This window comes from Pelophylax lessonae (genome assembly GCF_965119305.1).
Source record: "Pelophylax lessonae genome assembly, chromosome: 1".
Classification (NCBI taxonomy): domain Eukaryota; kingdom Metazoa; phylum Chordata; class Amphibia; order Anura; family Ranidae; genus Pelophylax; species Pelophylax lessonae.
In genome coordinates this window covers 401958601-401983882 of record NC_138768.1, presented here as the reverse complement: position 1 = coordinate 401983882, position 25282 = coordinate 401958601, and positions in this window count along the sequence as shown.

Here is a 25282-nt window from a genome sequence, read left to right as displayed (position 1 = left end):
GTTAGCGGGGTGTCTGTTAGGTCAGAAGGGACAGATAGCCTTTGCATAGTTAAATAACAAACAAAAGCCCTTCTAGTTGCATATTCAAAAGCAAGGCATCTGTCCTTGAGCATTTCTAATGACCTAAAGCAGAAACTTTCCTGAATGCAAAGTATATTATTAAGAAAACATAGATAGCATTGTTTTGATTTGTTTTAAACAAGATTATATATAAATAGCACCAGAAACAGGAAGGAATATGATAGCCTATCATGTATGTGCCATGCCTATGCAAAAGGTATAATCATTATATTTGTTATTTGATGTAAAGTGTAACCAATTGATTATAGATTGAAACATGTACATATAATGTACATTTAAAGCATAATTTAATACGTTTTTAAACACAGCAAAAACATACTTGCATGTGTGGAACAAAATTGGCTGGAGACTGCTTTGCAGGTTAGGGGTCTTGGGCATTCCTAGTGCAGGAATGAGGGAAAGCATTGATACATTCATAATCAAAAGCCAATAGGATTTCTAAGCAGTATCCAAGGGTCAACAGCCAGAGGAAGACAACAGCCAAGAGCCAGGAGTAGAACTATGTAGACAAAGATTAGACAACTATATTATACAAACAAGCAGAGAGAACAGCAACGAAAGGCTGTGTTACTAGTGGGGGGAAATTACCTAATGTGCAGGAGCAGGACATGAAAGTGCCTCATCTTTATCAGAGCTTCTGAAAGCGTAGTTGAAGTTTTGGAACTGACTACCTAATTAGCTACAAAATTAGTCAGGTTGAAAAAAGACACAAGTCCGTATAGTCCATCAAAATAGCCTTTATAGTGTTAGTGGCTTATCTAACCTGTCTCCAGTGGTAATCCACAAATGTGTACATTTATAACAATAAAAAAAGCAAAAAGGACAAGTAGGAACAAAATGGAAAAGTCACATACAAATCTCCACAATATAAACACAAATACAGTATAAAAAAAATCAAAATATGAGCTCACTGAAAATAAATTATATGCTCTCTCTAAACACATATGGATTTAGAAATGGAAAAATTCTTCAGGTTTGATTAACTTTTTTTTAACTTCAGTTTTTTTTCAGCAAAGTTTAACTAAAGCCATTTTTTTTTTTTTTTAGTTTTAGGATACAGTGGGGAAGGGTGAAATATTATTGACAGGTTTTTGTTTCTTTCTGTAATCCCAAAAGAGAGATTTTCCTTACTTTCTTTCCCTGTGATGCCAAGAGTAGAATTTATTTCAACTATGCTGCTGCTGGAAAGTTCAATTACCAGGCTTTAATCTAACTATCCTGTTACTTTGAATTTAGAGATGAGTACATAATGACCCATAGGCAATTCAAGCAGGCCACTTCTGCAATAAGATCTGTACATAGTTACACATGGTAGTTGGTAAAAATAAAGACATCAGTCCACCCAGTTCAACCTGACTTAGAGTGTGTGTGTTCATGTCACTACCATTTTCCATATCCCTGTACAGTGCATTCACTAGTAAACACATCTAAAAGTTTTTTTTTTAATTTATCTGCACTGCCCAAAGACACCACCAACTGTGGAAGTGAGATCCACATCTTTACTGATCTAACACTAAAGAATCCCCTGCACAATTTAAGACTGAATTGCCTTTCATCCAACTTTGTGTGGCTGCATGTCTTCTTTAAGGACCTAAGGTTAAGTAGTTTCTTCCCAATAAAAAAATGTGTATCTCGCAATCAAATCCCCTCTTAAGCACCTCACCTATTCTCCAGAGAAAAATTTGTTTAATTTTTGTAGTTGTTCCTCATAACTAACGTTTTCTAGCCCCCTTATTAACTTTGTGAAATTAGACTGCATACATAAGTTGTGGCCAAACCAGAGTATTGTAAAGTGGTAGAAGTATAGTTTTATCTCTTAAATATTTTTTTTTTAAATGCATGATATTAGTCTGATAGCCTTGGTGTTGCCTGTTTTTGCTGAGTCTGATCTACTAGGACCCCCAGATGCTTTTCCATCCTCAATTCCCACAGAGGTTCTCCCACCAGGGGTGTCATTTTCATGAATATTTTTAGTTCCAAGTGCATTACTTTACATTTTTTAATATTAATTTCTGCCATATAGTTGCCCACTTTTCTATTTTAACTAGGCCTGCTTGTAAAGTTAATATAACCATTATTCTTGATCTTTAAGGATAGTTTGCAGACGGGTATGGTGCCAGCTGATTGGAAAAAAGCCAACGTGGTACCAATATTTAAAAAGGGGCCGAGATGTATCCCGGGGAACTATAGGCCGGTCAGCCTAACATCGGTAGTCTGCAAGATTTTGGAGGGGATGTTAAGGGACCACATACAAGACTTTAGTAATGAAAACTGTATTATTAGTAGCAATCAGCATGGATTTATGAAAAATCGCTCTTGCCAAACCAATCTATTAACCTTCTACGATGAAGTGAGCTGCCACCTAGATAAAGGTAAGCCTGTGGATGTGGTGTATCTGGACTTTTCAAAGGCCTTTGACACCGTTCCCCACAAACGCTTACTGTACAAACTAAGGAAGGTAGGTATGGACCATAAGGTGAGTACCTGGATAGAGAACTGGCTCCAGGGGAGAGTTCAGAGGGTGGTGATTAATGGGGAGTACTCGGATTGGGCGGGTGTGGAAAGTGGGGTCCCCCAGGGTTCTGTCCTGGGACCAATCTTGTTTAATTTATTCATAAATGATTTAGAGGAGGGGATATCTAGTACAATCTCAGTATTTGCAGATGATACTAAACTAAGCATGCCAATATCTTCTATGCAGGATGTGGAAACCTTGCAAGCGGACCTGAACAAAATAACGGGGTGGGCAACTACATGGCAGATGAGGTTTAATGTTGAAAAATGTAAAGTAATGCACTTTGGGGCCAAAAACCAGAAAGCAAGCTACTCACTAGGGGGGGAGCCTCTGGGTGAGTCTAGGATGGAAAAAGACTTGGGGGTACTGGTAGACAACAGGCTTGGCAGTGGCATGCAATGCCAAGCCGCTGCAAGTAAAGCCAACAGAATACTGGGATGTATAAAAAAGGGGATTCACTCCAGAAATAAAGAGATTATTCTCCCACTCTACAAGACTCTGGTCCGGCCACATCTGGAGTATGCTGTCCAGTTCTGGGCACCGGTCTTCAGGAAGGATGTGCTGGAACTGGAGAGAGTCCAGAGAAGGGCAACAAAAATAATTAGGGGAATGGAGGACATCAGCTATGAGGAAAGACTGCAAGCACTGAACCTATTCTCTCTGGAGAAGAGACGACTGAGGGGGGATATGATATCAATGTACAAATACTGTACTGGCGACCCTAGCATAAGGAACAAACTATTCAGAGAAAGGAGATACAATAAGACACGTGGCCACTCACTAAAACTAGAGGAAAGGCGGTTTAACCTTAAAATGCGTAAGGGGTTCTTCACTGTAAGAGCAGTAAGGATGTGGAATTCTCTTCCACAAGCAGTCGTATCAGCAGGGAGCATTGATAGTTTCAAAAAACTGTTAGATGGGCACCTTAGAGACCACAACATACAGGGTTATACAATGTACGGTTAACAGCAAACACACACACATCATAGGTTGAACTGGATGGACTAATGTCTTTTTTCAACCTCACCAACTATGTAACTATGTAACTATATGTAACTATAACCTGTTGTGAAGTTATTGCCTTGCTTAGCTTTGTAACATCAGCAAACAGTGTCATTTATTTGATATACCCCTCCTTTTCATTCTTAAAAAATGAGAATATGTATTTAGCACAGCTGCCTTCTCCCTGTCACTTGTGACCAATGCCCCCTGATCAGCTTTCATGTGACCAGTAGGCCTATATCAAAGTTTTATTGGTTCCATTCGACCTAGTTGCCTAGTATTTTAAACTAAATATTTTTTTTATTTGATTTCATCTTTTTTTAAATGAAATACCAACCTAGAGCCAGTTGAAGGGACTGCTGGGTACATTGACCTGTGACAACGAAACCATTATTCCTCCTCTTGCTTCCACCTCTCCTGCTCTTTCTCTATCTCCCCTTCTCTTCTGTCCTCTCCTCATTTTTGTTCTTATCAGTTTTCTGTTTTTTTCCACTCGAGGTTTTCAATCTCTTACCTTGGCAAATCCTACCTATGCACACATCATTGTATTTCAAGAAATGCCAGTCATCCAGATATTAGAATAATATTGTTTGATAAGATATAATATTTGTGACATGCTGTATATGTATGTTTATATGACTAATATATTATTATTATTTCAGGTACTTATTTAGCGCTGTCAATTTTACGCAGCGCTTTACATATACATTACACATACACATCAGTCCCTGCCCTCAAGGAGCGTACAATCTAAGGTCCCTAACTCACATTCATACATAAAGTACATAGTAGGGCCAATTTTTTTATACAGGATCCAATTAACCTACCAGCATGTCTTTGGAGTGTGGGAGGAAACCGGAGTACCCGGAGGAAACCCACGCAGGCACAGGGAGAACATGCAAACTCCAGGCAGGTAGTGTCATGGTTGGGATTCGAACCAGCGGCCCTCTTGCTGCTAGGTGAAAGTGCTAACCACTACACCACTGTGCCTTGTATGTTTAGATTCTATATATGTTTATGCTTTAGATTTATTCTATGACTTCTTAAGTGTGCATAACGTATCATTTCTCTAGTCTCTACTATCTATATAAATACAAATAAGCCTACCGTTTAAAAAAATTAAATACCATTCAGCAGACCAAGCATACAGCTTGGTATTGCTACAATGCAATAATCATGTGGTCTTGCAAATACCATTTCTTTGGGGGGAATACTGCGCTTCAGGGATATAGTGTGTAATCACTGCACTCACACTCTCTGAGTTAATGTTGGTGTACACGCCAAGTTAATTAATTAATTAAATACATTAAAGAGAATCTTCATTATATAAAATATTTTCCTTATCAAAAAGATCAAAACCTATATATGGTGATCATACAAAGTACAGAGTGACTTGATTGTAATAAATAATAAATATAAAGTGCGTATAGTGATTATGAACTGTGGTGCTGTGCAATAATGCAAATACAAGAAAAAGTGGGAGTAAGGTGCATATATAGTGCATAAATTATATGTAATACTTTGTGCAATATATAAACAAAACTACAATCTCTGGTTCCAAAAGGTTGTGTTGTGCACAAATGTCTAGTGCATAAATAAATCAAAGTGCTGGTGCTGTACAATATTAATAATCCATTAAAACAGTGCAAATAATCAATAAATAAATCAAGTCCATATAATCTTCTGATTTAAAACAATCAATTTTTCCAGTGCTTTAGTGTTAACAAATGTGGTATTGTCCCAAATAATCCTCTATTACACCTCTTTACACCTCTTTGTGCTCTTCAGTGTTAAATCACCTCTAGGTATGCAAGCCGCTCACCTTATTACTGTAAATAATATGCTTTTGTATTATTTCCAGTGGGATTGCTTCCCTTCCTGCAGGGCTATAGGAACTGGTTTCCACTTCTCTGGGGTACTGTGGGGTGCTGTCAGCGTATCCTGGGTGGTACTATCCTTGCATCTTTTATTAGTTCTCAGAAAAGTTTGGGCCATCATGGTGCAGTAAATCCGAACATGTATTTATAAAATTGTAGCAACTTACAGTTTAAAATCTTTGAGTTCAGCTTATGCAGTAAGCTGCGGGACTCCTGTGTCCCGTACGTACGGCACTTCCGGTGTGCGCTTTCCTACGCATTACCTCACTGAATCACGTGACCTTATCAAGGGATAAACAACACAGGGAGGTGATGCTCTTATATGTTTCCGGAACCAGATGTACTGATTCCGCCATTTTGGAATATCTTATAGATTTGAAATGATCGTTTTCATTATTTTTGGATATAGTTCCGCAATATGGTATCAGATACAAGTTTATCGTGTTATGTTCCGAGTGTACTATATTTTCAATAACTTTAAAAGTTATATTAATAATTTCATTATACCGATGTTTTCTCTTCCCGGAAGTGAGGTGTGTTACGGCTCTTTATGTTCATGATTATTACCCAAATTAATAAATTACCAATACATTATTACAATACATTTTAAACAATCAATAAATCATACCTCATATAAAAATGATTACTTTAAAATAAACAGTTAAAAATACAATTTAAATTCAAAAATATATTTTCCCATAATAAAATTATGTATCTTTTTATTATAATTATAAACTCATGGGGGAGGGAGATTATTAATAAGCACTTGTTTTTATTAATAGTGGTTATGTCATTCTAAGAGAGAGATTCATTTTATCCAGGGTAGAAACAAGCTCATATGGAGAATTATTGTTATTATTTATAATAAATATATTATCCTATATTAAAAACATATATCTTTTTATTACATTTATACAATCAGGAGGAAGGAAATTCATGATCCATATATATTCCTAATAACAAGGATTGTATTATTCTAAGAGAGAGGACGTAATTTTGGACAAAAAGGAAACTGGAGAATTAATATTATTGTTTATAGTAGATCTATCAGAGTTCTTTATCCATCATAGTGGGTTATAATGTTGATATGTTGATATGAACTTCAGCACAAAAAAAAAAAAAAAAACTGGTAACATAACTAGCATGGTAAACAGGGAGAGAGCTTATTTTTACATAATGAGCATTTATTTCTTACTTTTTTGCTCTCACCAGTTACTGGGCATGGTAGCAGCATACTTCATGTTCTGCTTCGCGTTATTGAACTGTTGTATAACACTAGTCAGGCAGCTTAACAATAATTCAGAAGTCAAGAAACGTGAGACATCAGATCTGTATGCATTCTTTTTTGTGAATAACTTTGTAAAACTACAACATAAGCATAAACAAAACATACGTGTCAGTACATTAAACATTATACAGCATCCTCAATCCATCAGTGAAAGTACTCACAGACAATTCCATCATTAGTCCAGGAATAGATCAAGAGTTCCTCTGCATGCATCCAGGAGCAGTTATGAAATGGAGGAAATACAGTTCCAGGTTAAAGGTTACTGCCTCTCATTCTGAGGAGAATACTTCTTCCTGTCAAGCTCTGGCAAATAACTCTGACCACTAGATGGCAGCAACGTCAAACAACATTGCAGTATAATCTGTAACAATACATTGCCCCCACATTACTATGACCAATATGGGCAGTACACTCCCTGTCTGGCATAATTTATTATGTCACTATCTAAACAACTACTGCTATACAGAAAAAAACATATAAACAGGAAAATGGAATCCTAGCTAGTCTGAGATCAAAACTATAATGTCAGTTATAGGTCTGAGATAGATTCTGACGGTCTCATTTTTTCAATCTTGACCTCTACCTTTCTCACCTTGCCATCCCTGCTCGGTAGAACATTGACAATAAGTCCTACAGGCCACTCATTCCTGCTCTCTTGGCTGTCCTCAATAGAACAACATCACCCACCTTTACATTTTGGGCGATCTTCAGTCCATTTCCTATGGCGTTGCAGGTTTGACAGATACTCTCTTTTCCATCTTTTCCAAAAGGTGTCTGCCAAGCATTGTACTTGCTTCCATTGTTTCGCATGAACTTGTGTTGTACTTATGGTTCCAGATAGAGCAGACAAAGAGTTCACCTTTTGAGTCAACAACATTGCTGGGGTAAGTCCGAGGACACAGGAACAATAGGCCTGGCATTCATAATAGCTGTAACCTCTGCCATAAAGGTGCTTAAAGTCTCATGGGTCAAGTGAGCATAATCTGCAGGGTTTTGCTCTGTAGATACATAGAACCACTGATCTGGGTGTGTAGATTGCCAGATTCTATTCACTTTGTTGGAGACATACAGATAGAACCTCCTAGTGGTGTTGCAAATGTACCCTAGGACAATCTTGCTATCGGTGAAGAATTTCACAGCATCAAAGTCAGTGTCTAGTTCATCGGTGATTAGCTCAGACATTTCGACTGCAAGTACAGTAGCACACAACTCTAAACGAGGAATAGTGTGGGCTGGTTTAGGGCTTAATTTGGACTTTCCCATAACAAATCCAACATGACACACATTTCCTGCATCAATTACTTTCAAGTAAGTGGTGGATGCATCTGAAAAGATGCACAGTTCCTTCCTGCAAGCTGATGATAGAGATACGGGCTCATAGCATCTGTCTATTTTTAGGTGCTCTAACGCTTGCAAGGATTCTGTCCATTGAACCCACTCGCTTAGTCTCTCCTGTGGAAGCAATGTATCCCATTCACTTGTCCCAGGTTACAGTTCCCGAACTAGGACCTTACCTCTTATTGTCACAGGTGATACAAACCCTAGGGGATCATAGAGGCTATTTACGGTAGATAAAATGCCTCTACGTGTAAAAGGCTTTTCCTCTAAAGAAACACTGAAAACAAAACTATCTGTTTCTAGATCCCAACTTAGGCCTAGGCTTTTCTGCAGGGGAAGGGTTTCTGTACCTAGGCAAAGATCTTTAAGGTCCTTAGCTCTGTCTGCTACAGGGAAGGCTTCCATTACTTTTTGGCTGTAGAAGGGGTTTTATGAAGACGCAGGTTGGATTCTGCCAGCATTTTTCTTTGCTTGGCTGAGGGTGGAAATTGCATCTTCAGGTGTGCTAGCAGAAGCAAGTCCATCATCTACATAGAAATGTCTCAATACAAAGTGTTTTGCTTCTTGTCCATAGCGCTCTGCATCTTTCTGGGCAGCTTTTTGCATGCAGTACATAGCGACAGCAGGAGAGGGGCTATTGCCAAATACGTGCACTTTCATTCTGTACTCAACAATTTCTTTGTCTATATCATTGTCTTTGTACCAGAGAAAACATAGAAAGTCTCTGTGGTCTTCTCTGACAAGAAAACAATAAAACATGTGTTGCACATCTGCTGTGAAAGCAACAGTCTCTTTTCTGAAGCGCAGGAGGACACCTAGCAAAGTATTGTTTAGGTCAGGGCCACTCAACAGTACGTCATTTAAAGAAACTCCTTTATACTCTGTGCTGGAATCAAAAATTATTCTGATTTGGTTAGGTTTGTGTGGATGGTAAACACCAAACATTGGTAGATACCAGTGTTCCCTGTCTGTCTCAAGTGGTTCTGCAACTTCAGCGTGATCATTGTCTAGCATCCCTTTAATTAATTCAATGAAATCTCTTTTCATTTCTGGCTTTCTCTGCAGTGTTTTGCTGAGTGAATGCAAACGCTTCATGGCTTTCTCCCTGTTACTAGGCAAAACATATCTGGGTGTGCGAAAGGGGGAGGGGCCACCCAACTGTGATTGTCATCTTGGTAAGCCTCTCTATCCATAATCTGCAAGAAGGTCTGATCCTCTATAGAGAGGGCCTGTTTGTCATCATCTTTAGTTTTCTGGATCACTGTAATCCCTAGATTGTCTGTTTCAATGTTGGAATTTACTTCTTCTTAACATATAATGTAGAAGAGTCACAGTGTTGTGTTAACTTGCCAAACAAAGCTGTTGTGACAGGGACTGAGAAGGGATGTGTGTCCATTTGCTAACACAGACGTCTTCAGAGTGCTAATGTTGTCAGGCTTGTGCACTGTTCCCAGGCAAACTTCTCCTACAATGACCCACCCCAGGTCCAGTCTCTGTGCATAGGGGGCATTATAAGGTCCATTGATTTGCTGGTCCACCTTGTGTACCTGAAGGATGTCTCTCCCAAGAAGTAGAAGGATATAAATATCTGGCTGAACAGCTGGGATGAGATGAGCAATTGAGCGGAGATGAGGGTGGTGATGGGCTATATCATGTACCTGGTGAAGACTGGAATGTTGTGAAGGCTTCTCTTGCTCTTCCCGCCTGACACTCCTGAAGGTGGGAACAGAGAGTGTAAGGCAAGGAGTGGCATGAGTGCCGTAACAGCTAGCTGGTGGTGTTCACTCCGTAGGTGGGTACAGCTGGTAGTTGCAATCCTTGGAACAGGGCGCAGGGGCAGCTTGGCACCAAAGCGTGGGAGCAGTAGCCAGCAGAAACCGGGCAGTGAGGTACAGAATCAGCAAGCAAGCAAGTCCAGAAGATAAGCCAAGGTCGATAACAGCCGGGCAGCGTGGTACAGGGTAAGCAGGCAGATCAGATCCGTTTAAGCAAGCCAAAGTCAGGGTAGTAAGCAACAGAGCAGAAGCACGGGCAGAGGCAAAGTCCAAAGGCAGGCCGGGTCATACACAGGTGAGAAGTAACAACAGATCAGGTCTCAGAACCATGGGAAAAAGTCGAAGACCATTCAGCAACTGCTCACAGTACTAGAGCAGTTTAAATAGGCCACTGGGAGCCAAATGCTAATTGGTGAGTGCAGGTGTGCAATGTGCATGGGTTTGAGCGAAAGTCCGTACTGGCCTTCTGGTGGAGGAAATCTGGTTTACCTTACATTGCCCCCCCCCCTAATGGGCAGCCTCCGGATGCCCATCTGAGACATCTTCGCAGGATGAGCTTGGAAAAAAGTTTTCACCAGTCTTGGGGCATGAGCATTAGCTTCAGGCTCCCACAAGTTTTCCTCAGGACCATAACCTTTCCACTTGATTAAATATTGGGTACCTCCTCTCCCTATCCTACAATCCACAATGGCCTCAATTTCATACTCCTCTTCATCGTCAATCATGATTGGTGCTGGAGGGTCCGGATTACGGGCAGGAAAGGGAACTTGTACAGCAGGCTTTAGCAGGGACACATGGAAAACTGGGTGAATCTTGTACTTCTCATGTAGAAAAAGTTCATAAGCTGTCGGATTTATCATTCTTTTTACAGCAAATGGACCGATGTACTTGGGGGCCAATTTCTTGGAAGGACAGGCCATCTTCAAATTAGTGGTTGATAACCAAACCCTGTCCCCTGGCTTGAGATCCAGATCACCCTTCTCTTTTTATCAAAGAATTTCTTGTTGTCTTGTTGAGCCTTGGCAATAGCTTCCTGCAGAAGTTTATTGTTGCTTTGTAGAAACCTCAGTCGCTCCTGGACCGCAGGAACAGGTAAATCAAAGACTGCATCAGGTAAAAAAGAAGGATTGAATCCGAAGTTCGCAAAGAATGGAGTTTGACCAGTAGCCGAGTGAACAGAATCATTGTAAGCGAACTCTGCTAGAGGAAGTAGCAAAGCCCAATCATCCTGCAAGAAAGAAGAAAAACACCGAAGGTATTGCTCTAGGGTCTGGTTGGTTTCGTTCCGTCTGACCATTCATCTGGGGATGATATGCTGAAGAAAACCATGTCTCAATCTTAAGTGCCTTACAAAGTTCTTTCCAGAATTTGGACGTAAACTGGACCCCTCGGTCAGACGTTATGCTCCGAGGAACCCCATGCAACCGTACTATTTCTTTGACAAATGCTTTTGCAGTCTCTGGAGCAGATGGTGTTCCAATCATTGGTACAAAGTTTGCCATCTTTGATAGCCTATCAATGATCACAAAAATAGAAGTAAAGTTTTCAGATACTGGGAGCTCGACAATAAAGTCCATATTAATCATCTCCCAGGGCTTGGTAGGAATGGGCAAAGGCCTTAATAGGCACCAAGCTTTAGTCTTGTCTCCTTTGCTTCGAATACAGGTTTCACAAGTCTTTACGTAATCCTGGCAATCCGACCTCAGGCTAAGCCACCAAAAAGATGGTTGTAAAAGTTCCAGAGTATTGCGAATCCCAAAATGCCCTGCAGAAGGGTGGTCATGGCACAAATTTAAGACTGACTGGCGAAGACTTGAAGGTACAAAAACTTGTTGCTCATGGACGAACAATCCATCCCGTTCTTGCAATTGTGAATCACATGGTGGACCTTCCTCCTTTGATGCTTGTTTGAGCTGTGACACAAAATCTCCTTGCAGTAACAGAAAATTTTGCGAGGATAGGATGGTGTCAGGTTGAGTAGCTTCCTTTTCTTTCAGAAACATACGTGACAGGGCGTCAGGTTTCCCATTCTTAGAACCAGGTCTGTAGGTTATGTGAAATGAGAATCTTGAAAAAAAATAAGGCCCACCTGGCCTGACGGGGTCTTAGACGCTTAGCTGTACAGAGACACTCTAAATTTTTGTGATCCGTGAAAATCAGGATTGGATGACTTGCTACCTCAAGCAGATAACGTCATTCCTCCAGAGCGGACTTGATGGCGCGTAACTCACGGTCTCCCACATCATAATTTCTCTCTGATGGACTGAGTTTTCTTGAGAAGAAAGCCACGGGATGAAGAAGAGACTTAGCCCCTTGTCGCTGAGATAAGATAGCACCAACTGCATTTTCCGAAGCATCGACTTCCAGGACATAAGGTAATGCAGGATCAGGATGTTGCAGAATTGGTGCTGATGTAACGAGAGCTTTTAATTTATCAAAGGCGAGTTGCGCTGCCGGAGTCCACTGAAATCGGGTGTTTTGTTTAGTAAGTTGTGTGATGGGGCTGATGATAGCTGAGAAGTTCTTGATAAATTTATGATAAAAGTTAGCAAATCCAACAAATCTCTGGACTCCTTTTCGATCTGCTGGCACTGGCCACTCAAGAATGGCACTAACTTTTTGTGGGTCCATTGCAATGCCTGATGTTGCGATAATAAGCCCCAGAAACTGGATTGTTTCTTTCTCAAATTCACACTTCTCAGCCTTTGCGTATAACCGATGTTCCCGGAGACAGTTGAGGACCTTTTTAACGTGTAGCCGGTGTTCTTCAATGGAAGGGGAGAATATGAGTATGTCATCAAGGTACACAATCATGAAAAGGTCAAGGAAGTCCCTAAAGATATAATTGACGAAATGCTGGAACGTTGCTGGGGCATTACACAGTCCAAAGGGCATGACTAAATACTCAAAATGCCCAAAGCGGGACCGGAAAGCTGTTTTCCATTCATCCCCCTTCCGGATCCTTACTAGGTTATATGCACCTCGAAGGTCAAGCTTTGTGAACACTTTCGCTGTTCTGAACCGCTGGAAAAGTTCTGGAACAAGAGGAAGAGGGTATCTGTTTTTAATTGTTATTTTGTTTAGCTCTCTATAGTCCACACAGGGTCTCAGGGTGTGATCCTTCTTTTCAACAAAAAATATTCCAGCCCCAGCGGGGGATGTGGATGGATGGATGAATCCCCTTTCTAGGTTCTCATTAATGTAAAAGCGCAATGTCTCAAACTCAAGTTCTGATAGGGGAAAAATACATCCGAATGGAATCTCGGCCCCGGGTAACAGTTCAATTGGGCAATCGTACGGCCGATGGGGTGGTAAGGTCTCAGCAATCTTCCTATCAAAAACATCTAAGAAATCATGGTAAGTTAATGGAACATATTGTGAAACTGAAGTCTCTGGTTGCAGTTCCATAAGGGGGGCCGAGGTGGTGACCGTATTGGGAAAACAGTGTTGCTGGCAGTAGGTGGTAAGGAATGAAACAGCTCCAGACTCCCAGTTTATTTGGGGATTGTGTGCCTGCAACCACGGAATGCCCAGGATGATGGGGAACAAAGGTGATGAGATAATGTCCAGGGTCAGGTATTCTGAATGATTAGAGGAGGTTACTGCCAGTAGCGGACAAGTTTCTTGTGTGATAGGACCTGACTTGAGATTCGAGCCATCCGCCAAATTAATCTTCAGATGCTGCATTTTAGCTTGCAGTGGGACCTTGTGGTGTTCAGCAAATGAATAGTCCATAAAACAACTGCAAGCCCCGGAGTCAATAATGGCTTGAGTTTGGATGCTCCCTCCAGGTAGCTGCAGGGAGAGAGTCAGCAAAAGGTGAGAGGAGATGCTCTTCAGAGGATATCTGAAAGCATCAGAAACAAGGACAGTCTTACGTGGTCTTATCAGGCAGTCACGCAGAAAGTGACCAATGCCCCCACAGTAAAGGCATAAGTTGTTCTGCTTGTGTCTAAGTCTTTCCTTGGCTGACAGAGGTGAACGAGAGAGTCCCAACTGAACAGACTCAACCTTGAAAGAGGATGGTGGCGGACCTGGGGATACAGGTGCTACTGGTGTCCATGTAGGTGGAATGTTGCCAGATTTTTCTGCCCTCCTCTCTCGGATTCTGCGATCAAGCTGAATAGCAAGCTGGATCAAGTTTGAGAGCGTAGTTGGTGGATCTAGTCTGGCAAGTTCATCTTTAAGAGCCTCTGAAAGACCCAAACGAAACTGGTACTGCAAGGCTGCATCATTCCAGGTAGTGTCAGAACTCCATTTGCGGAACATAACAACATAGTCCGCCACAGGCTGAAGCCCTTGCTGGAGTTTATGTAGAAAAGCTTCTGCTGTGGAGGTCCGTTGGGGATCATCATAGATCTGGGCCATGGCTTCAAAGAAGGAAGAGACTGATGCAAGAACTGGGCTGGCCTTTTCTAGAAGCTGATGAGCCCATGACTGTGGTTCCTCATGCAAGAGAGAAATGACAAAGCCCACCTTAGTAAATTCAAGGGAGAAAGTTAGTGGTTGTAACTCGAAATACAACTGGCTGGCATGGCGGAAGGCCCGAAAATTATAGCGATTTCCTGAAAAGCGTTTCGGGGTAGGTACCCGAGGCTCCGGGGGAGGAACCATTACTGTAGATGCAGGAGCTGGAGCAGGAACAGTAGCTGAGATACAATGGGCAGGGAGCGTTAATGACCTTCAATCCGGAAGTAATTCTCCTGGAGTCTGGTCACCAATTGGATTAAGGCTGTGATTTGTTGGCACACCGCTTCAAGCAGAGAGGAGCCTCCTCCAGTCTCAGTCATGGCTGAATGGTACTATCACGTACCTGGTGAAGACTGGAATGTTGTGAAGGCCTCTCTTGCTCCTCCCGCCTGACACTCCTGAAGGTGGGAACAGAGAGTGTAAGGCAAGGAGTGGCACGAGTGCCGTAACAGCTAGCTGGTGGTGTTCACTCCGTAGGTGGCTACAGCTGGTAGTTGCAGTCCTTGGAACAGGGTGCAGTGGCAGCTTGGCACCAAAGCGTGGGAGCAGTAGCCAGCGGAAACCGGGCAGTGAGGTACAGAATCAGCAAGTCCAGAAGATAAGCCAAGGTCGATAACAGCCGGGCAGTGTGGTACAGGGTAAGCAGGCAGATCAGATCCGTTTAAGCAAGCCAAGGTCAGGGTAGTAAGCAACAGAACAGAAGCACGGGCAGAGGCAAAGTCCAAAGGCAGGCCGGGTCATACACAGGTGAGAAGTAACAACAGATCAGGTCTCAGAACCATGGGAACAAGCCGAAGACCATTCAGCAACTGCTCACAGTACTAGAGCAGTTTAAATAGGCCACTGGGAGCCAAATGCTAATTGGTGAGTGCAGGTGTGCAATGTGCAGGGGTGTGAGCGAAAGTCCGTACTGGCCTTCTGGTGGAGGAAATCTGGTTTACCTTACAGGCTACTTCTGGAGAGGGAATCTCAGTTTTATCGTCAGGTATCATGCCACACTCTATTAGGGTAGGAAGTGGGAACTGCACTTTCTTATTGAACGATTCAATAGTAAAGTCAGTAGCTCTTCTCCCTGTGGTTTCAATTGTCCCCGCACATGTCCTTAGAGTGTATGGAACTGCACTTGCCTTAAGGTTGAAGATATTAAAGAAATCCGACTTTGCAAGGGATCTGTTGCTCTGTTCATCTAGCACTGCATACATTTTCAGTGCCCTTTCTCTGTTGTCAGTGGGATACACAGTCACTAAACAGATTTTAGAGCATGATCATGCACTCTTGCCTTGTCCAAATACTTCAGTGCAATTAGACATTACTGAGAAGAGTGGGGTCTCTTTTTGCTCCCTGTCCTGATCTTTCCTGGGTTCTACAGTCTCTAGTGGAGCAGGAGCAGGGCCAGGGTGCAAAGCTGCAATATGTCTCTCACTGCCACATTCTGTACATTCTACTGGTATTTTGCAGTCTTTGGCAATGTGATAAGTAGATCCACAGCACTTGAAACAGATGCCGTTTTGTTTAAGGAAGGACACCCGCTCTGCAATGGGTTTGCTTCTAAAGCCTTTGCATTTCTTTAGTGGACGTGTTTTTTTGTGTATTGGGCAATATCTATCAGGGTTTTCTATGGTGTGTACCTTGTGGGTGCTTTGGTAGTTTGTGACTTCTAAAGGTACAGCTGTTTTGTGTGTGGATACAGAGGTCCTACCGTGAGGCCTGTGAGGTCTCTCAGGTCTGTGTGATTGATTGCCGCTGGTGGTGAAGGCGAAACAGGGATCACTTGAGATTTTTGCTGGCTGTCGGACAAACCTAGAAAACACAGAGAAAGGGGGAAAGGCGACTCCATAATCTTCTTTGAATTTACCTCCCACAGACATCCACTTGAGGGTAGTTTCTCTACTATGGGATTAGTGCCTCTAGCTGTAACTAGATATGAAAGTCCTGGCAAGTAGCCATCCTCTTTGGCATATTCTATCTCTAGTAGAAGATCACTTAGTTCTTGTAGCCGCACGTTGTCTCTGTAGCCCACCTTGGGAAAGACTTCAAGTTTTCTCAACAGCGCTCCTTCTATTGCCTCTGGGGATCCATATGTTTCTTCTAGTCTTTTCCAGGTCATGTTGAGTCCTGCTACAGGAAGAAACAGGTTTGCTCTTCTTATCCTCTTCGCATGCTCTACTGACTCGGTACCAAGCCATTTTATCATTAAATTAAGCATTTCTGCTCGTGATAAGTTCAGACCTTCAGTGGAATTCAGAAAGGAAGATTTCAATGCCCAATAGTTTTCAGGACAATCATCAAATTGGAGAAAGCCTGAGCTAACCATTTCTTTGCGGATGAGATATTTGGTGACATCCACTGCATATTGTTGTTCACGCATGTAATCTATAGGTTGAGGTGATGGGAACACTTGTTTTTCGTTCTTAGGGGTTTCTGGTGCTTCATTCTTGGTTTGCTGGCAGCTGCTGACTTCATGTGGTTGATTGGGCCTGCTCAGGGGGTATGTTGATCTCGGCCTGACTTCCTTTGCTTCAGGTTTAAGAGATTGTTCCTTTGTATGCGCATCAGTAAGGCTCTGGATGTACTCACTTGTACGATCTGCAGAGAATAGAGGTTTTTCTGGAACCTCTAAGCCTTTATATGATTTTTCACTTCCTGACCGACTTGTTCCCATGTAGGCATCGGCCTCTGCTTGAGCAGCTGCAGTCTGTCACTGCAGGATGAGCAATTTTGATTCTAATTCAGCTTCTTCTTGTGCTATGGCAGCTTTCTTTGCTGCTAACTCCTGCATCATCTTTGCTTCCTTTTCTGCGTACTGTAGCTGGACGCGGGCAGCTTCTGCCTTGGCATGAGCTCTAACTGCTGAGGAACTTTCTGAGGACATCTTGCTAGCCCGTGAAGATCTGGATACATGCGATTGTGCATCGTCTTGCTGGGCGCCGGGAATGTTCTCCCTGCCTTGCTGTGTCGGCGGTAGCGTGACATCAGCCTGGTACTTTGTTCCTGATCTTAGACTCATGCTGCAGTAATGGCGTCTCAGTTTATTCCCGACCGCCACGTGGTTGTCTTTTTACTGTTCTGCTTCGTGTTATTGAACTGTTGTATAACACTAGCCAGACAGCTTAACAATAATTCAGAAGTCAAGAAACGTGAGACATCAGATCTGTATGTATTATTTTTTCTGAATAACTTTGTAAAACTACAACATAAGCATAAACAAAACATACGTGTCAGTACATTAAACATTATACAGCATCCTCACTCCATCAGTGAAAGTACTCACAGACAATTCCATCATTAGTCCAGGAATAGATCAAGAGTTCCTCTGCATTCATCCAGGAGAAGTTATGAAATGGAGGAAATACAGTTCCAGGTTAAAGGTTACTGCCTCTCATTCTGAGTAAAAAATACTTCTTCCTGTCAAGCTCTGTCAAATAACTAACTCTGACCACTAGATGGCAGCAACATCACACAACATTGCAGTATAATCTGTAACAACACATTGCCCCCACATTACTATGACCAATATGGGCAGAACACTTCAGTAACGTTACAATGCAAAAAAAAAAAAAACAATTCTTTGATGGTAGAAAACAGTATGGTAAACCCATCAGGATTAGGCTAAAAAAGGGATCCCCTTTAATAGACTTTCCTCTTGAAACACCCTCCCAGTGCATTACACTATTTATTGTTTTTTTTTTTTTTTTTTTTTTTTGCAACAATGTTTTTACTGAAGTTTAAGACAGTACAACAAATTAAAGCACAGTCAAGATGCAGACACCCACAGTATAAAGTGCACATTGTATACAATCCTAAAAATATAATAGAATACAGAATTGAAGATGTGAAACAGATTGCTGGACCAAAAAAATAGTAACTTAAGGTACAAATGTGTCAGCAGCATATTGTAAAGTAGACTATAGAAATGGTCGATAAAAGGAATGCACATTTACTAGCGGTAGTTCAGGTGGCATACCCAAGTAATCCAAGGTTTACAGGATTTCTCAAAGGTAAGTTGTCAGTCAGAGGGTAAGGCAAGTGTTTTTTCATCAGAAAATTCATACAGATAATTATAGATTATGTTGGTGGGTAATATGCATAGCTTCTTATTGATTAGGGGTTAGTTCCCTTCTCAAATGTCTCGTAATTGCTAATTTAGCTGATAATAAAACACTGGCTGTGATTCTGTGATATGTAAAAGGTGAAGGATCAATTCCCAAGTTCAAGATAGCTAGTGCAGTGTTTGGAGCAGTTAAGACATCTGTGATATTCAAGAGAATTTGTAATACAGTATTTTCCACCAGAAGCTGCAAATATATTTACCTGATCAAAAATATGTGTAAGAGGTTACCCATAAGGCCGTATCCTCTCAAGCACAGGGAGGAGCTAGCAGGAAAAAGTTTAGCTACTCTGTATGGGGTGAGTTACCACCTCATGTTTTTTTTCAAAGCTAGTTCCCAATGATTCACACAGTGGATGATGGTGTGCATGCATTATATGATTTTAAGCCATTGGGGTATAGTAAAGGAGGTCTGCCTCCCATATTAGAATATAGAGCTGGTTTTGGAAAACTCACATTTATTTTGTAACAGATTATATACTTTTGAGAGGATTTGAAGAATTTGTAAGGGAGTTCCACATCCTTAACCACTTAAGCCCCGGAAGATTTTACCCCCTTCCTGACCAGGCCCTATTTTGCGATTCAGCACTGCGTGACTTTAACGGACAATTGCGCAGTCGTGCAAAGCTGTACCCAAATGAAATTGATGTCCTTTTTTTCCCACATATAGAGCTTTCTTTTGATGGTATTTGATCACCTGTGCGATTTTTACTTTTTGCGCTATAAACAATAAAAGAGCAACAATTTTGAAAAAATAACAATATTTTTCACATTTTTTTATATGAAATTCCCCCCAAAAAATGTAAAAATCAAATGTTTTTAACATTTTAGGCCAATTTGTTTTCTACTACATATGTTTGGTAAAAAAAAATCGCAATAAGCGTATTTTGATTGGTTTGCGCAAAAGTTATTGCTTTTACTAACCAAGGGAAAGATTTTTGTCATTTTTATTGTTTTTATTTTTTTTAACGAGTAATGGCGGCGATCTGCGATTTTTTTGTGGGATTGCGACATTGCGGCGGACAAATCGGACCCTTGACTGACATTTTTGACACTTTTGGGGGTACCAGTGACATTACTAGAGTAATCAGTGCTATACATATGCACTGTTACTGTAAAAATGACACTGGCAGGGAAGGGGTTAACTTTATTGGAGATGCAGGGTTAAATGTGTCCCTAGGGGCGTGCCTCTAACTGTAAAGGGGTGTGGCTAGTGATGTAACCACAGAGACATACGATCCTACATAGCAGGATCGTATGATCTCTGCAGTTAGATCAGGGAGAATGACAGGCGGCTTTGTTTACATTAGCCTCCTGCCTTTCCCCCTCTCCACTGGGAGATCGCGAGTGACCGGCGGACATCGGGTAGATAATTTGTGGCTGTGGCTGTGTGTGTCTATGGAGCACAACTCCATGTACTGTCTGATCCCCTATCCCTGTACATTGTCTGCTAAACACTTACAATGGTCCTTCCTGATTACCATAACAGGTGCTGTCAGTGTCCCCACAACACACATTTAATTTACTTACTGTGACACCAACAATGAGGACAGGTCCTAGCATGGACTTAGGACAGAGGACAGGTTCCTCCGACGCGGCACTGATCACAGCTCTGGTTCTTACGGGGCAGAGCAATTGACTGTTAGGGGAATGTCGAGGTCACTTGACGAAGGGTCAGGCATTGGTTGGTTGGGACTTAGAAGAGATGATGGAGCACCAAGCTGCGAGATTTAAGATGAAGTGACAGAGAGCCATACACTCATCCTCCCAGATCCACTCTGCCGCTGCACAGCTCAGGTCAAACTCCCCACCCCAGTGGCATTTGGCCGCCATTTCTTTCATTCGCATCGTGGGCTCAAGAGGCAGCTGCTTTGGGCCCCACAACAATGACTGGGTCCAGGGCAGCTACCTCCTTTTGCCCCACGTTAAAGATGGTCCTGTGTGGGACACACATTGCAGGTTTTCAGCACCACATTCTAGTGTGAACTGGGACTTATTATTACCTTTTCAATGCAAAAAAGGTCCAGGGCAGTGAGGGCAGCAAACAGTTCAGCCTGGGTCTAGAAGCCACGTTGTTGTGCCTGCTAACCCCTCAGCCCTCTAACTCAGAAGTCAGCACCACAACATGGCTGACGGAGCCAGATTGGACTGTCAGTACCAAGCAAGTGGAAAATGGTAACCCAGTTTGTTAATAACTTTGCCAATTTCTGCAGTCTCACTTACCCTATGGCAGCACAGCAGTGGTAAGTGGTGTGGTGATGGTCTATAACAGTCTCTGTCTCTCTCTGAGGCAGTGAGCTGAAAAGGAAAGAGGGAGACTTAGCTCCTTAGTAGCAGCTACATAGCGCTTCTACTAGCTGGTCCTTATCGTTCTCCTTATTGTTCTCCGCTCCAATGCCAAGCTCCCCTAAAAAACCAAGGCAGGAAGCGACCGTACAAAGTATAAGGAGATCGACGGGTGGGGCTACAGGTGCTGCCCATTTCCACAATGCCTGTGCTGGTTCTTGTAATAGATCTGTCAGCTGGGAGTCCAACACAGCCTAACCGTAATAGTGTGATTGCCTATGCCAGTGTGCCTTACACCTGACCTGCTGCATTATCCACTCCGTAGGCAGTACCGGCTGCTGTGCTGTCTGTTGTAGCAGTGCTGTCAGGGCAGAGATGCTTTTAATTTTTGACAGGATGCTCTGGGGGGGTTTGAACACCCCAAACCCCCCCTTATCTACGTCCATGTGCGGGAGATTATATTTATTCAAATGTGCTTCTGAGGGACCCTGCTTGCTGTTTTGGTCCCAGCCCTTTAATAGACAGATTGAGAATTAAGTTTTCTAGTTCAAGTATTGGGAAATGCACTGCAGAATTTGGCAGTGAGTGTCCAATAGAATGGTTTAGTGTTCTCCACGCCAGGATGGACTCTTTAGTGGTATTTGGTAGGGTGTCAACTGCTAATGGCTTCTATAAGGCAGCTAGTAATGGACGGTGCAGATGAATTGCTTGGGTTAGGTTTTTCTCAATATTAACCCACAAGGGGGCACCAAAACCAATGTTGCAGTTGATATTGTTGCACGTCCGAGTAATAATCTGGATGTCAACCTAGATGCCCTTAAAACCGACTGTCCTATGTTTATTTAACTGTTTATGGGAGCATCTAGTCCTCTTCCCCTGCCAAAATTATTTCTTAAGAAGGGTGGATAATGCTTTCAGGTAGGATTCTTTAATAGGAATGTGTAGGGTTCTAAACAAGTAGAGGATCTGGAGCAGAATCAGCATTTTAAAGGCAGCTAATCTGCCAGCCTATGACAGCTCGACAGGGGCAATTTGACCAACTTACCCTTTTATTTTGGTGAGTAAAGGTTTATAATTAGCTTCAACCAAAGATGTACTAGTAGTGTTTATATGAATACCTAGGAAAGAAATACTCTTGTCTGCCCAGGAGTACATTCTTTTTTTTTTTTTTTTTTTCACAAAAGATACGAGGGGCTGAGGAATGCCAAGGTTCAGAATTAGAGATTTGTTAAAATGTACTTTATCGTAGGATAGTGATGTCACAGGGTTAGTCAACATTAGGAAGTGATGTCACAGGGTTAGTTAATATTAGAATGATGTCATCTGCGAACAAGTTAATAGTGTCGGGTCTGTCTGCTAATGTAAAACCCGCCACTTGAGGGTGTGATCGGATATACTCCGCTAAAGGCTCAATCATTAGGTTAAAGATAGTTGCTGATAAGGGACAACCTTGTTGGATGCTGTTCATTATACAAAATGGTTTAGACAGGAGGCTAGAGGTATACACCTGGATATAAGGGGATGAATACAGGGCAAAAATGACTGATGGAATTGTACCTTGAAAGCCAAATTTAGCCAGGACCTGAGTAATATATACCCAATATACTCTGCCGAAGGCCTTCTCTGCATCTATGGAGAGGAGAAAGGAAAGTGTTCGACTTTGCTCAGCATGGTGGAGAATATTAAGGATTTGCTTTGTAGCAACTGAGGTTTGTCTACCTGTAGTAAACCTCATTTGGTCTGGTTGTATCAGCCTTGGCATGATGGTTGTCAAGCGATAGGCCAAGATCTTCGTGTACAATTTAAGATCTGAGTTCAACAAAGAGATGGGTCTGAAATTGGAAGAGGTATTAGGGTCTTTCCCAGGTTTGGGAAGGGTAATGATGTGTGCCCTCAACATCTACAAAGGAAATGAAGCCTTGTCAATAGCAGCGTTAAATAGCGTAGCTAAATGTGGAGCAAGATATTCTCCAAAATGTAGTAGTATTTGTTGGAAAACCTATCTGGGGCAGGTGATTTGCCTTTAGGCATTGTTTAATAACCCAACTGACCTCAATACTAGAAAAGGGTTGGATAAATGTGCTGAGGTCTGAGGGGACTTGAATTACAGTGGCTGTTGATTAGGTCATCTTTCAGATTGTATAAGGATTCATAGTAATCTGTGAAGACATCTGCTATGTGTTGGGGTTGATCTTTTTTTGTTTAGTGACTGGATAGAGAAGATAATGGATTTTAGTCTTTGTACACTGCAATTTCAAACGGGAAGTTAGAAGTCTTCCAGCTCTTTTGAGGTGGACGTAATAACAAAGTTTGAGCAGGCGGAACATCAAATCGGGGCTGTCAGAGAAGACCTCATAACTCCATTCTTAATTTGGCAAGTGTACTCACCATAGCAGGGTCTGGGGAAGATTTGTTCTGGGTTTCTAGAGCATGGACAGACACCAATACTTGTTACAGTTTTGCAGACTTGTGTTTCTTGGCTTGGGCACCCAATTGGATTAGTATGATGCGCCTGTATACCTTGTGTGCATTCCATAAGGCATCATTGTCATCTAAATCATTGAGATGGAAGAATTCAAGGAGAAGTTGAGTGAGCACAATGTTAGTTACAGGTTCTTTAGGAAGCTTATTGTTACATCGCCATATATGGATGGGATGACATGTGTCCTGTTGCAATACTGTAATGGAGTCAGTTGGTGATATCAGAGGAGGCAATTTTCTGCAACAATCATTTATCGGCTAAAACATATTGATACATGAATAAGAAATATTCTTAGGTGAATAGTACGTGTAATTTTGTTCGGAGTCATGTTGGCAGCTCCAAACATCATATATATCCTCAATATGTACAAGCAATCTTAACGAGTAAGAGTTTACAAAAAAATCTCAGTTGATAAATTATATAGGGTCTGGGATTAAAAGTACCATTTCAGTCTTTGCAGATGACACCAAGCTTTGCAGTGGAATAACTTCCTTACAAGATGCCTCCAACTTACAAGCTGACCTCAATGCACTGTTTCATTGGGCAACAATGTGGCAAATGAGGTTTAGCGTTGATAAATAGTGATGGACGAACATCGGCCGGGGCGGTTTGCGAACGTCAGCCGCAAATTTTTTCAAGAGTCCGCGAACCGTAAGTTCGCGGCGGGCCCCATTGACTTTAATGGGAGGCAAACTTTAAAAACCTTTAGGTCATATTTGCAGCCACAAAAGACTTAATAGCTGTGCACAAATAGTCCCACCACATTGACAATGTCATAACAGAGGTAGTGCAATTGGAAAAGTTGCCCTACAAATTTTTTTTTTTTTTTTTTACAGCAAAATTGTTAAATTTTTTTTTATAAATCAGCCAGAACTGACAGCAGCCGGTAAATACATGTCAAATTCATATAGGGTCCATTCACACATCTGTAAAATGGGTCCGCATCCATTCCACAATTTGGAGGAACCTTTACAGACCCATTGATTTTCAAAAAAATGAGGCATTCACAGGATAAAGAAGTAAGTGTCGGCCAGTATTGGCCCCAAAAATTAGCCCACATGGGTTTACCTGACAGCTAAGAATGTAGTATTCTGTGACCGAAGGTACATTAGACATTCACAGGATAAAGAAGTAAGTGTCGGCCAGTATAGGCCCCAAAAATTAGCCCACATGAGTTTACCTGACAGCTAAGAACGTAGTATTTGGTGGCTGGAGGTACATTAGGCATTCACAGGATACAGAAGTGTCGGCCAGTATAGGCCCCAAAAATTAGACCACGTGGGTTTACCTGACAGCTAAGAACGTAGTATTTGGTGGCTGGAGGTACATTAGGCATTCACAGGATAAAGAAGTAAGTGTCGGCCAGTATAGGCCCCAAAAATTAGCCATTCAATGGACATGAAATGCCTTCTATGCCACTGTATTTAGCGAAGCCAAGGACCAGGAATTGTTGTTGGTGGATGGTGGTCTGGCGGATATTTGTGGCCTGGCATGAGGAATTTCAATGAAACATGGTCTACTGGTCACATGTGTTGAATTCCTCAGAGATCCATGCCTCATTCATTTTTATAAATGTGAGGTACTCTACACTGTCATGAGCTAGGCAAATACGCTTATCGGTCACGATCCCCCCCTGCTGCGCTGAACGTCCTTTCGGACAGGACACTGGACGGGGGGCAAACCGACATTTCCATTGCAAATTGTGCAAGCTCTGGCCAGAGGTCAAGCCTGCCAACCCAGTAGTCCAGGGGTTCATCACTCCTCAGAGCGTCCACATCGGCCATTAACTCGATGTAGTCAGACACCTGTCGGTCTAGGCGTTCCCTGATGCTGGATCCGGAGTACAGCTGTCGATGGTTCGGCTGAAAGAAGGATCTCATATCTGAAGTGACCAAGACATCTTCAAACTGCCCTTTTCTTGCAGGCGCTGTTGGATTGCTACCCACAACTGTCTCTCTGTGAGTGGAAATTCCTCTGCCAGCGTGCGCAAAAGCAGAATGCAGCATTTCCCGCAGCAAGGCCTGGAAGTACTGCATTCTGACCGCCCTCTGTGATTGTGG